This window comes from the organism of the source record quoted next, unplaced genomic scaffold (genome assembly GCF_019419815.1).
Source record: "Pyrus x bretschneideri cultivar Hongxiangsu unplaced genomic scaffold, Pyrus_bretschneideri_v1 Contig1, whole genome shotgun sequence".
Lineage (NCBI taxonomy): Eukaryota > Viridiplantae > Streptophyta > Magnoliopsida > Rosales > Rosaceae > Pyrus > Pyrus x bretschneideri.
In genome coordinates this window covers 11,248,369-11,260,997 of record NW_025999390.1, presented here as the reverse complement: position 1 = coordinate 11,260,997, position 12,629 = coordinate 11,248,369, and the positions used below count along the sequence as shown (strand labels likewise).

General features: G+C 34.9%; 1 pseudogene; it reads right to left on the bottom strand.

Annotated features, from left to right (window-relative positions):
• Positions 1 to 5,001: 5,001 nt before the first annotated feature.
• LOC103963019 lies at positions 5,002 to 6,972 on the bottom strand (annotated as a pseudogene).
• Between the last annotated feature and the right edge of the window lie 5,657 nt (positions 6,973 to 12,629).

The following is a 12,629-nucleotide window of genomic DNA, read 5'->3' as shown; positions in this document are numbered from 1 at the left end:
AATCGTCCACGACTTTGCTTTAATCACATCAATTGTGTCCTTAAGAGATTGTCCTACTAAACTCATCCATAATCCATCCATTGATATATTATTTTAAAGATTCCTTAACTCCTAATCTTCTTTTATCAAATAAAATACGATGCTAAATTGCTAATTGCTCGACTTTTGAGAATTAAATATGGGTGTATTTTTTCTCACCATACTCTGATGGTAGTAATGCTCATCACTCTTATGACCAGAACCAATGAAGGCTCACTGAGGGCAACGCTCACACTCAAGTAATTTCAATCTTAAGTGGCAGTTATATTATTTAAAGAATATATTGTAAAGATGAAGAAGAAGAAGATCATGAAACAGAGAGAGAAAGTTGTCCTCCTGCCTCTCATGTATTATTTATCTTCTACTTTGCCACTTTTCCACTACTACACTGAAACTTTTTTTAACTTTAAAATTGTGATACATCATATACTATGAAATCATTCGCATCATTATTTTGGTTATAAGCCATACCATAATAAGTTTGGGAAATTGTTATTAACATTCTAAAAATCTCATTTTACACGCCTCACAAGTGTATTTTTCTTTCTAATTATAGAAAGTTTGGAGTGCCAAATGAGATTTTTGGAGTGTTAATAACAATTCCATAAGTTTGGTAGTATTGTTTTTGGGTTGCTCCCACTAAAAGGAAATTCCAACTCTGTCCCTGATCACTCTACTTATTATCAATGGATAAACTTAAATTTTGATATTTGTGACTATCGATATCGAAATTTAAATTAACTTAACATTAATAACTAATATGGTGAGCATCATATTACTTGAAGGGGTGAACAAAAATATACCCGCTAAAGACAATTACCTAACTTAACCGTGAGAAAACTGCCTCCAAAACCTTGAATAAAATCTAGGTCTAGCATGGTGTTGAGAAACCGACGCACGTGCCTTCTTCTAAAAAGCCACATTTTTCATGGTTTTGATGGAGAGAGGATCCTCGCCGGATCCTCTTTGTGAGAGTTTCGGAAATCCTCCAATCATATTCGTTCATCGTATATTGTGTGACCAGTTTTCGTCAGGTACTGTTTATAGTCAATTTTAAATAAAAAAATTTACAATAATTTCTGACCGCATGATATACGATAAACAAATATGATTAGTTAATTTCTGAGATCCACACAAAAAAGATCAATGCTCACAAAGAGATCCGGCGAGGATCCTCATTTGTTTTGATACACCGAAAGTTGGACGCTAGCAGCTTGTGGTCGCACAAAAATTTGACTTTTTTCCTTCTATTTTTGTCTGCTTTTAATTAATCTTCAATTAAAATGGTGTTAATATTACTTTTTATTGCTAGAGGTTAATGTAACTAACTAATCAGAAGATTAAGTCATCTAAGTGATAATTAACTTGATAATCACATGCATTAATGCATAATATAAATGTGGATAGGGATGGGCAAATACCCATTGGTTATGGGTAACCGTGGTTACCCGCTCATTTAAATTAAACAGTTACGATTATGGGTAACCGTTTAGATAAATAAACGGTTATGGGTATAACCGTTTATCCGCGAAATTTAAATGGGCGGTTATGAGTATTAACTGCGGTTATAAACAGATAACCATTTATACATTTATTTTATATATGTAAAATTAATACAAACCATGTTCTCGATCCAATAATACTTAGCACTCAATAAATTAGCAAGGAATTCATCGGTCATTCTCTCAATAACACTGCTACAGGAATGATGATTCTCATCATCAAGGAATTTGCCAAATTAATTTAAATTCCTTGCGGTTAACCATGAAATTGACAGAAATGCTTTGACAAAAATGTCTTCTAAACAATTTTTGTAACCCAATAATACTTACCAAATATTATATTTACCTTTGTTGGTAACAGTTAAAAATATCGTCCTTAAACTATTATTTCAATTATTGGAATGGTATAAGAACTTAAAAAATTAAAATACAGAAATGTATGATGCATGTACCTATAATGGTGTTTAATTGTTAAAAAAAAGAAAATTATGACAATTTTTTTTTTTAATTTTCAAGTTGTTAAAAAACATGTAGACGGGTGAAAAAGGGTAATGGTAAAAAAAAGAAAAGATAAACGGGTTAAAAAGGGTAAATGGGTAAACGGGTATTAAACGGTTACAGTTAAATGGGCATGCGGTTATGGGTATGGTTAACCGTTTATAAACGGTTATGGATATAAGTATAACCGTTTAGGTAATTACCCAACGGGTAAACGGTTATGCGGGTATAAGCATAAATGGTTATGGGTAAATAACCACGGTTACCCTACCGCCATAACCGTTGCCCATCCCTAAATGTGGACCAACTGTGCTAATGTTTTTGGAGTTCCTTCTGGGACATGACATTGACTTACCACCTTTAATTATTATATGCTTGTGTTATTGTGGATGAAGTTAAATAAGATGGTTTAAGACATGACTCCTTTCTTAGTACTTTGCTTAATTCCAATTAATTGTGAAGGTTGCAGTGAGGGAGTGTACCAACTACCAATTGTCTAGCAAGATATGACCCAACTCTTGTTTCATTTCCCCTTGGATTCTCATTCATCTCAACACTTCGAAAGTATCTTGCATGCATACAAGTATCCATCTCGTCAAAATGGGTTTCTCGCATATTTGCTATAACATCGGACAGACACGTGAGTTTATGACGTGACACACATGTTTTATAACAAGTCTTTTTTCTTGACTTGATTTTTGTTTGGTCTTTAGAATTATATTGAAATAGATAGTTCATTATATTCGAGATATATTGATGGTAGAAAAATGATTTTTCATTTGACGATATTAAAAGGATGGATAAGCTTCATTAACGAGTAATTCCTTTATACACCTTAAACACTGTAATGCTCCAGTCCACATTGCAAGTAATACATGGTTAACCTAATTACATAAAATCCATATTTAAAGAAACCTTAATTCTGTTGGACTGGACAGTTTACCGAACTAAAACTTCACCAGTTGGCATTTGACTTCGGTGATTATTTCCATTTTAAGGTTTTGGCGGGTCCAGAAAGCTAGCCGCAAGCGAGTGTGCATGTGATTGGTACTTTATTTTTGTTAGGTGATATGGCTAAATTATTCGGCATGGAATTCAAATTTGAATGCAAAGTTGATAAACTGCATTTACCATATCTTTGACAATACATTGTTATATTCTGAATTATACATGAAAAGAGAAATCCGAATTTAGATGCCAAGGACCAACACACCGCATTTATCAATTGATTTATCTCGCATATGCAATCGATACCTTATTAGAGAGTAAACAGAAAGAAAACCAATTGTTTACATATGTTTGCTCATCAAGCAAAGGGAATGTAGCAATTAAATATAGAAGATAAGTGGGATGGCAATTTCTGACTGACCATTGCCTACCTACAACATCATATATACACTTACAGTTTCTTGCCTTCAAAGTTATATTTTGAAGTTACTGTTGTAACTTGTAAAAATTTAAATTTGGGCTGTAAACGACGAAATTCAAATGAATAATCATCTTAACAGTTGAATGTAACATCAAAGTGTACCTATTTTTGTCCACCTACAACATCAGATTGATGAACTATGAATGATATGCATATTTAGGTCATCTAGCAAGAAACAAAAATCTTCAATTTATTCGAGGTTGTGTCAAGTCATATCCAACTCCACCAACCAAATTGAATAGCAAATTTTGATAGAGGAAAATTTGGAGAGCGGAAAATCAAATACAGAAGCTCAAACGCGACAAAAAAATGTTCTTAATCATTTCAATTATACGTCCTTGATCTTGTTCATGTACTTGATGAAGTAAATAGTGAAACAACTTTGATCTGATTGAAACGATAGCATGGCATCTTACCCATGTTCCCACGTGAAACAAGGTGCTAGTGACTGAGAGAAAGCACATGTTTTCCCCCTAAAAAAGAAATTAGGCTTGGAAAAGGAAATTCAAATACCTAAGCTCAGATATAGTGTTGAATGCGTTTAATCACTTGATCCTTGGGCTACGCATCCTTGATCATCTTCACGTACTTGACGAAGTAAATAGTGAAATGTGTTTTATTTGTTTGAAAAGAAGCATAACTTGTACCCATTTAATCCACATGTTTTTCCACATTCATCGAGTTTTAGAGAGATCAGTCAAAGCCGTGAAAAGGAAATTAATCAACTGCTCGATTCTTGCTTTGCTCTTCGGTTGTATTTTCGGCTCCATTATTTGAAAATAGTTACGTAAAAAGCAAGTATCGAAAGGTTCCTACTAGATATCACACAATCTGCGTCACACCCAACTCATCACATTTTTTATTGACTTGTGGGTCTTATTGCTTCAACAATTCAAGCATTTGATCAGTTTTTGGTAGAGCTCTCGGTGCCAAATCAAAGGACTTGTTGGTGGTCTACAGTCAAACTCCAACTTGAAAGAGACAATCAATAAATACGATGACTGGATGGTCTATCGGCACATGGATTTCACTTGGTTGGAGGAAGTCTCAAGTTTAATTTACACGGATGCAAAACGAGATTTTTTTTTTTTTTTTATATATATATAGGGTGAATTGCTAATTTAGTCCATGAACTATTACCTAAATGAAAATTAGGTCCTTAAAACTATTTTTTTTCTTCAGAAAATCAGTCATTGAATTATAAAAATCTGCCAATTACATCCCTAATCTTAGATTCGAAGCTAATATATCCAATTTTCCATCAATTGAAGTTATGTTACTTGTATGTGGTACACATTGAAGGGTAGATCGGTAATTTTACATTAAAAAAATAGTGTATGGAGTTGACTTCGGAGGATAAATTAGATGTTAGATTCGCAACCTATATAAAATGTTAAGAGTTTATAAGCGAGAAAATGACGGTATTACACCCTACAAGTCACAGATGCAATGCTTCTGAACAATAATTTTATGTTCAGTAAGTATTTACAGATCCCACCCGGAAAGCAGCAATATTAATGCCGAATGAGTACATCAGCTAAAAGACGTTTCCATTCGCATCAATGCCAATGTCGTGTAGATTTTTGCGGTTTCAGGGTGTGATTTGTCACCAGCAACAAACACGTTAAGTAGTTCTCCGATTTGAATCCAGCCGAATCCCGGAACTTTTCGCAAGCCCCCTTTTTTCACCAACTGCCTCCCCTTTTGCACCTTATCCCATCTTCCAGCAGCTGCATATGTATTGGACGTTGCTACATAGTTACAAGAATTGTCATGGTTGTAATTTTGGTATTTGATTGGATAAAAGTATTTCGATCTTATTGTGTTCTCTACAAGCAGAAACTTGTGATCCCAATATCTGTGCATCGGGATTGTAAGGCATCGTGCAAATGAGCCTAAAAGCTTCATCCAGATCTCCACACCGTGAAAGAAGACTAACCATAGAGCCATAATGATCTATACGTACTGGGATTTATATTGTGATTGGATACCATATCAACGAAAAGCTCCAACCCTTCACTCACCATCATGGCATGGCCACGTAATAACGCATTAGTAAAGGTTGTCGCGTTTCAAATCTTCTTCCTTTATGCGCTGAGATGGTGCAAGAGCTTCCACAGCTTGATCGTATAATGCACAACCAGAAATCATTGCATTGTAGAGTAGATAGGTAACTCCTTGTCTGGAATCATATCGAACACCCTCTTCGCTTGATCTATATTACCATATTTAGCATACGTATCTACTAGAGAGGTTGTGATTGGAATTGGCAAGTGGAGGGAGTGCCGTATCAAATATCCATGGAAGACTTCCATTCTGCAATGATGCCATGTTTATGCAAGCTAAGAGTGCTCCAATGATGCTCACAACGTTCGGTTTAATTAACTCCAGATTCTTGCATCTGCTGGAATTTCAGAATCGCTTCATAGCCAAAACCACTCCTAGCAAGACCCGTGATCAGGGTAGTCCAAGTGACAAGGTTAGGTTGGACTCCAAGGGACTGCATTTGCAAAAACATATCTTTAGTCTCATTGACCTGGCCATTATTCAGAAACCCTAAAATTGGAGAGTTCCATGACATCACATTGGCGGCACACTTTCTTTCTAATCTGATGGAACAAATTTAAGGCCTCACCGCTGTGACCCAATTCTGCCAAAGTAGGCTGCATTGTGTTCCACAGAATAAGATCTCTTGTTATCGAAGAGTTCAAAATTCGTCTTGCACAACCGATTTTCTCGCGTTTGGCATACATATCTACAATGGTACTTACGAAGAAAGTTGAGGTTTCTTCATAAAATCAATTGGCAATATATGAGGAGTAGCCCAACCTCTTATAAGTCGTGGAGCATGTGTGACTGTTTGGCTTCATACGTTGCACAATCTGCTCTGATACCTTGAAGAAAGTTGAGGTTTCACCATAAGACCAATTGGCTATGTGGGGAGTAGTCCAACCTCTTATAAGCTCATGCAAGGTCCCTCCTCCCATCAATGTGGGACTCATTCTCAACACGCCTCCTCACGTGTGGCGAATTTCAAGCCTAACACTTGGACAACACAACGGGGTGACGTAGAACGCGTGTGGCTGTTTGGCTTCACACGTGAGACAACCTACTCTGATACCATGAAAAAAGTTGAGGTTGCACTATAAAACCAATTGGCAATATAGGGAGTAACCCCAACATTTTATAAGCTCATGCAAGGTCTCTCCTTCTATTAATGTGGGATTCATTCTCAACACCTTATACAATAGCAATGTCCCACCTTACCCAATTTCAAATTGCACACGTATCTGTAAAAGCAGACATTAAGGTTGCAAGAGCCGCGGAGTCAAACCTCAAGCTTTTGGGTCGCATTAGACGGCACGCATGCAGTGCTTTGTCGCCCTCCCCATTTTGCACATACCCAGATATGAGCACATTCCATGTGACCACATCTTTCTCAAGCATCTTATTAGAAACCGATTCAGCATCCTCAATCAAACCAACCTTGGAATAAAAATCCATAAGAGGACTCCCGAAATTCGTTGTCAGTTCTAGTCCACATATCACCGCAATTGCATGACCTTGCTTGAAGCAGATGAAGCAAAGGAGCAGGATATGGTTGGCCGTTATCGCCACAGAAAGCGGGAAGGGTATTCTCGTCAATACGAAAATTGATTTTGTTTGGGTCAGAAGTACCAATTTGGGCCTTAGATTAAAACCTGGGCTACAAGCATGAAGATCTACGCTACTGATCCTTTTTTTTTTTTTTTTTTTTAATTTCCTTTTTCGTTTTTTTATTTGCATTTTTTTCCTTGTCATACACCAAACTCGTCTTTCCGTTCCACAAAATGTAATTTTTGGTGCAAAATAAATTATAATTCAAGTTTAAACACTCTAAAAACAACAATATAAAACCTAAACTAAAGAATTTAAATCTAAACAAATAAGTTCAAATACTTGTACAATTATACACTAGACTCACCTCTAACCGTGGTTTCAAGGTTGGAGACCCCCACCTGCTCGCAGTAGGTGGCTAGTGGGACGCGCTCTAAAATCAACTCACACATACTCCTCAGTCCACCCAGAGTCCTCCACCAAGATAATATATTAGAATTTCTCATTGATTGTAATTTTGTTTTGAATTGTTGCATTGGAAACTGCTTGATGCCGAAAATTGGGGCCACATTGAAGCACATTCAATCATGGAAATCGATTATCTTCCACAATTAAACAAAAAATTTTTTGATCCTATTGGCGGCGTGCTTGACTAGTTTTTCTTTGGTTGATCATATGCAATGTGCTTTTCACTTGAAAATGATTTCCACCCTTAGTTTTTTTCACAAAAATATTCTAAAATGCTCTGATTTACAGGAAAGAGGGATTCGAAGTTGGGCGCAATGAAGATGACACGGGTCAATGCCTTGGTCAACTGACCTAGCCCATGAATGCAAATGCTTCACATTATTAATTTGTTCGTATGTGCTGAATAAAATATTTATGGATTATTGCAAGAGGGGTTTAGTAGTAGGAGTGATCATGCATGGAGGCCTTCAACTTGCTTGTGATTTTTCGAGAATCAGCGACTGGGATTCTTTGATCTTCAAGTAAACAATAGTTGCGCGATTTAGGACCATCAACAATCATACTGTGAAATATCGGACACAACGGAGGTGGCAGCAAGAATTGCTATGATAGTACTAATGGTCATATAATTTTTGTTTTTTGGTGAAATGGTCACATAATTCACTTGCAATAAAATGGCCATGCCGCCTATCGTTTGCGCTGCCAAAGTCCCTTGGGAGCGTCGCGGACCACAACACATTTTGGTACTCACACAGCTAGTTTATTCTTGTTTATGCATTGTTCATTCTTTATACATGACTTTAATACTTTTTCATTCCTCGATTGAAAAATTGCATAATTTGATGAAATTTAGGAATTGAATGGGAAATCTAGAACTTTCAAGGTGACCCTTTTGAGCAAGAACAGGTGGGTTGCCGAAGGGGTTAAAAATCATTACTTTGGAGATGATGAGGAGCCCCCTCGTATTAAAATGTACTACAACATTGCTACTTTCCGAATGTGTACTTATGTTTCACTTTGGTCATCAATTTTTTTTTTTTTTTTTTTTAAATTTATAATCCTTCAGTTGTGTCACGTGTCAAACAAAAGAAGTGTGACAAAATGATTAAAGTAAGCACGTGAGACGTAATTAAAGGACCCAATTAAAACAGGAGTGTAATTCATGGAGAATTGCCCTAATTGAGTATATCAGCCCATAAACTAGATATTTTACAACTTGTGGTGATGCATATACCAGCATAATGAAGGTTTTCTTTTCTTTTCTTTTTTCTTTCTCTCTAAGAAAAGGAATTCAAGAATACTTTTTGTTGAATCTTAAGACAATAATAGGTCAACAAAGTATAATATATATTTAAGAGATATGTTCCAAATTCGTGTCTTCATTAACAATCTAACTGTGCCTTCTTTTGAGTATTAATATGTAGTTCATATCTTTTCATAAGAGGCCGACCAAAGTGATTCTAATTCCATACTCCACTCTACTCTCATGCTTATTCAGATTCTATGTGCACTCAGTTCTTAATATTTTTGGTCAAGACTCCAATTTCATCCAATTCTAAGTAAAGATAAGTACCATTCTTCCAGCAGAAAGAAAAATAAGGATTTCATTTTTTGACCAATTAAATCCTAATTAAGATGGTTTTAATATCTAGTTAGGAAATTCTCACGAAGGCTTGGAAAGGTATAATTCTTTAATTTACAAATACACTCATTTAAAAAAACAAAAATTCATACAAATAATATTCTATTTTAAACTAATAAAAGGGGAAGAAATAGGGATTCAAACTCAAATACATAAAGGAGCAAACATCCGCTCTAGCTAATGTCCACACTCACATCCGAAACATTCACTCTTACATCCACTCTCTTCTTCTCTCTTCTTGTGTATTTGTTTGCTTTTTTTTTAGGACCAAGAAAAAAATTGTTCTCGTTCTTGAAGTAGTACTTTGTTATTGTACAATATAAAAACAGATTGAGAGAGCGCACAACCTTTTGGTGGAGATAAGAATAATAAAGTATATATCCAACTATAATTCAAATAATCTTCTGATCAACAGCTAGATTGCAATTAATCATCAACAAAATATGAAGTTCTGATGCCAAATCGTGGAATCTATAAATCTTAAGTGAATTAGAGAATTTAGTATAACAATCCGTCTTTCTCATCGACAATTTTTAGTTGATGATTCTCGTTGGCAAGCTTACAGCCCATAAATGTGGCTTTCATTTGCCTTTCCTCAAAGTTAATTACAGGACAAAGAATATTTCATATAATGCTTCTTAAAGCTTTTCAATATCCGCACCCTTTTCTTATAATTTCGGCCTTCAATTGGAAACCAGTTGCAGCAACTTTGATTTTATAATATATCTTTATATATATAATCAGTTCCTGCTGAAAGTAGATTTAGATAATCAATTATTGGATAGAATGGAATAGAATCTGACAATTTCGTATTCCTGTTCAAAGCTTAATTATTGGTTATACTGAGGACTGAGATTGATCTCCAAGACTCCTTGTGGCACATTTTAAAGCACATACTAAATCAGGTGGACTTTATATAGTAACTAGCTGGTATATAATAATTTGCTGTGTGCATGTGCATATATATGTATATATGTATATATATAGTACATAAATCTTTCACCTTTCAGTTTGCATTTAGATAATTTTCATATAAATTAGAATCAAACTCAAATTGTCCCGTCAAGGTAGAAGACCTAACTAGCTGATGTAATAACTCGTATTCCTTTCTTGAACATATTATCTATACACGCGTTATATCATGTCATGTATGGTATGAAGTGTGACATTTCCTGGCATAAATGTTTTAGAAGTTAATACGAATGGAATCAAAGAAACACCTTGCGGGACATTTAAATCCTTAACATGAATTATCATCATATATACAGCATCTGAGAGAGGCTTTTAAGTATGCATGCGCACAGAGCATAGGAAAAGTTCAGCCTTGGAGTTGGTAGGAATTTCTGTGAAAAAAATAGTGGTCCTTAACTAGACAACTAGGGTTTTGTTTTTTCACAGAAAAGTTATTTCCAAAGGCTAGTGAAAAATATAAGATAGGCTATTTGCGGGATCAACCTTTTTTGCTCATGTGAAACCCATTAAAGAACCGGTATATATGCCAACTATATATTGTCTATAATTGAAGAGATTTTAAAGATGATAGAGGGATTAAGAATTAATGTTAAAGAAATTTTAAACAAGTTTAGTAAAAATCAATTTCTTCATTAGGAGATAATAATAGCCCTTGATCAGTAAGATTATGCATGCATAGAGAAAACGTTGCCCGGCCCTCACCTTTCCAACTACATATTTATTTATAATCTATGTAGTTGTAAGTATAATCATAATGGATAATTTAAAATAGTTTTTTTCTTGCAACCGAAATAAAATTTTAATGATGTTATTCGTTCAACAAATACTTGTTATTTGCATAAAAATAAACCGCTCGTCTGATAGATATTTACTATATGATAGATTGTGAATAAGACATGAGACCAATTGAAGAGTCTAATCAGTTTCTGAGATTTAGTCTAACTTCAACCCAGATATCAACCAATTTCAAGCTACAAGTTGCGCTGTAGGGTATGCAGACAACTTAACAACTTACAACAGAGACTACGAAAACCCAAAGCATTACATGGATTTCAGCAAAGGGCCAATTGGGGCAGTGCTTTACCACCTCGGTTTCTGTATCCTACACAATAGGGTAATGCAATGCAATTTTAATCGTAAAACGGGAAAGAAAAAGAGAATGGGGGAATATTCCTTTATTTTTGCGCCAAACAAAAGGGATATTCAGAGGAGACGATATGGGGGAATATCATGACAGGTGTTACCAGGAGAATCTGTTTCTTTTCCTCTTTTTTTTTCTTTCATTTCATTTGCTTTGCTTTCCTTTGGAAAACCCTAAACAAAAACAAAACAAAGAAATTAACAGAGAGACAGATAGAATCTGCAGAAAAGGTTAGGCTTGGAGGCTTGTACAAGAAGACTGATTTTAGAAAGCGACCAACCATCATTATTTGCACCTCTCTATCTATCTTTGTCTTTGTAACAGATAAAAGAGAATTCGATGCAATGCTCTATTAAGTCCTCTCTCTCTCTCTCTCTCTCTCTCACCCCCCAACCTTGATCATTTTATAGTGGAAAAGGTATCTGCCTCTCTTATTGCTAGATTAGGTCTTTGACTGTTAATTCATGGACCTGCATTTGGACTGATCATTTTTCATTTTTTTTAGTTGCATGCCAAGCCATGCAGCAACCAGATTATTGTTAATAAAAAAGCTAATTTAATAGTGTACAAGTTCATATGATGGATTGAAGAAAGCCTAGAAAGGGCATGCATTATATGCAGTATCAATACTAATAAAAGCTTGTTGTGACCTGTGAGGTGGAACGACTCAGTCAGTATGTAATTTTTTTTTTATTAATTAGAAACTTAGCTAGATTACTCTTATGAAATAACATACATACATACATACATATATATATATTAGTATTCTTTATTGGTATGCGTCGTGATGAATAAAGTGTTATTCACACACTTATTTTTACCTCCCACACTCTTTTATTAATTTTTGTTCATTGATCTTATTCAATTCTTTCGTTTCGACGGCCGAAAATTAAGAGGGTGTGTGAAAGGTATAAATGAATTTATGGATAACATCACCCAATGATGTACAATGCATTAATTTTGAGGGATTAGTGGTTTCTCTCCGTTTTCCACTCGTACTTAAAAGGTTAGAATACCCTTTTTTCATAAGTTGTAATCCATTATCAGCAGTTGAGTGATAAATTTGTTTCAGACATCCTTATATTAAAAAAAATACACAGTCGAATTAAGAATTTAAAATTTAGGGTGCAGATACAATAATATTCTAAAGTACTGTAGAATTTTCCTAATTAAAATAGCTAGGTAATTGGAGTCCTTACATATCCATTCATGTGATTGCCTGTGTCAAAGTTACAAGCTCCATATATATCAAGGGGGTTACTTCTAGATCTTATCCAATTATTTTATATAATTTTGTGCTACAGCCCTCAAATATATTTTTGTTGGTACAAATATCCCTTA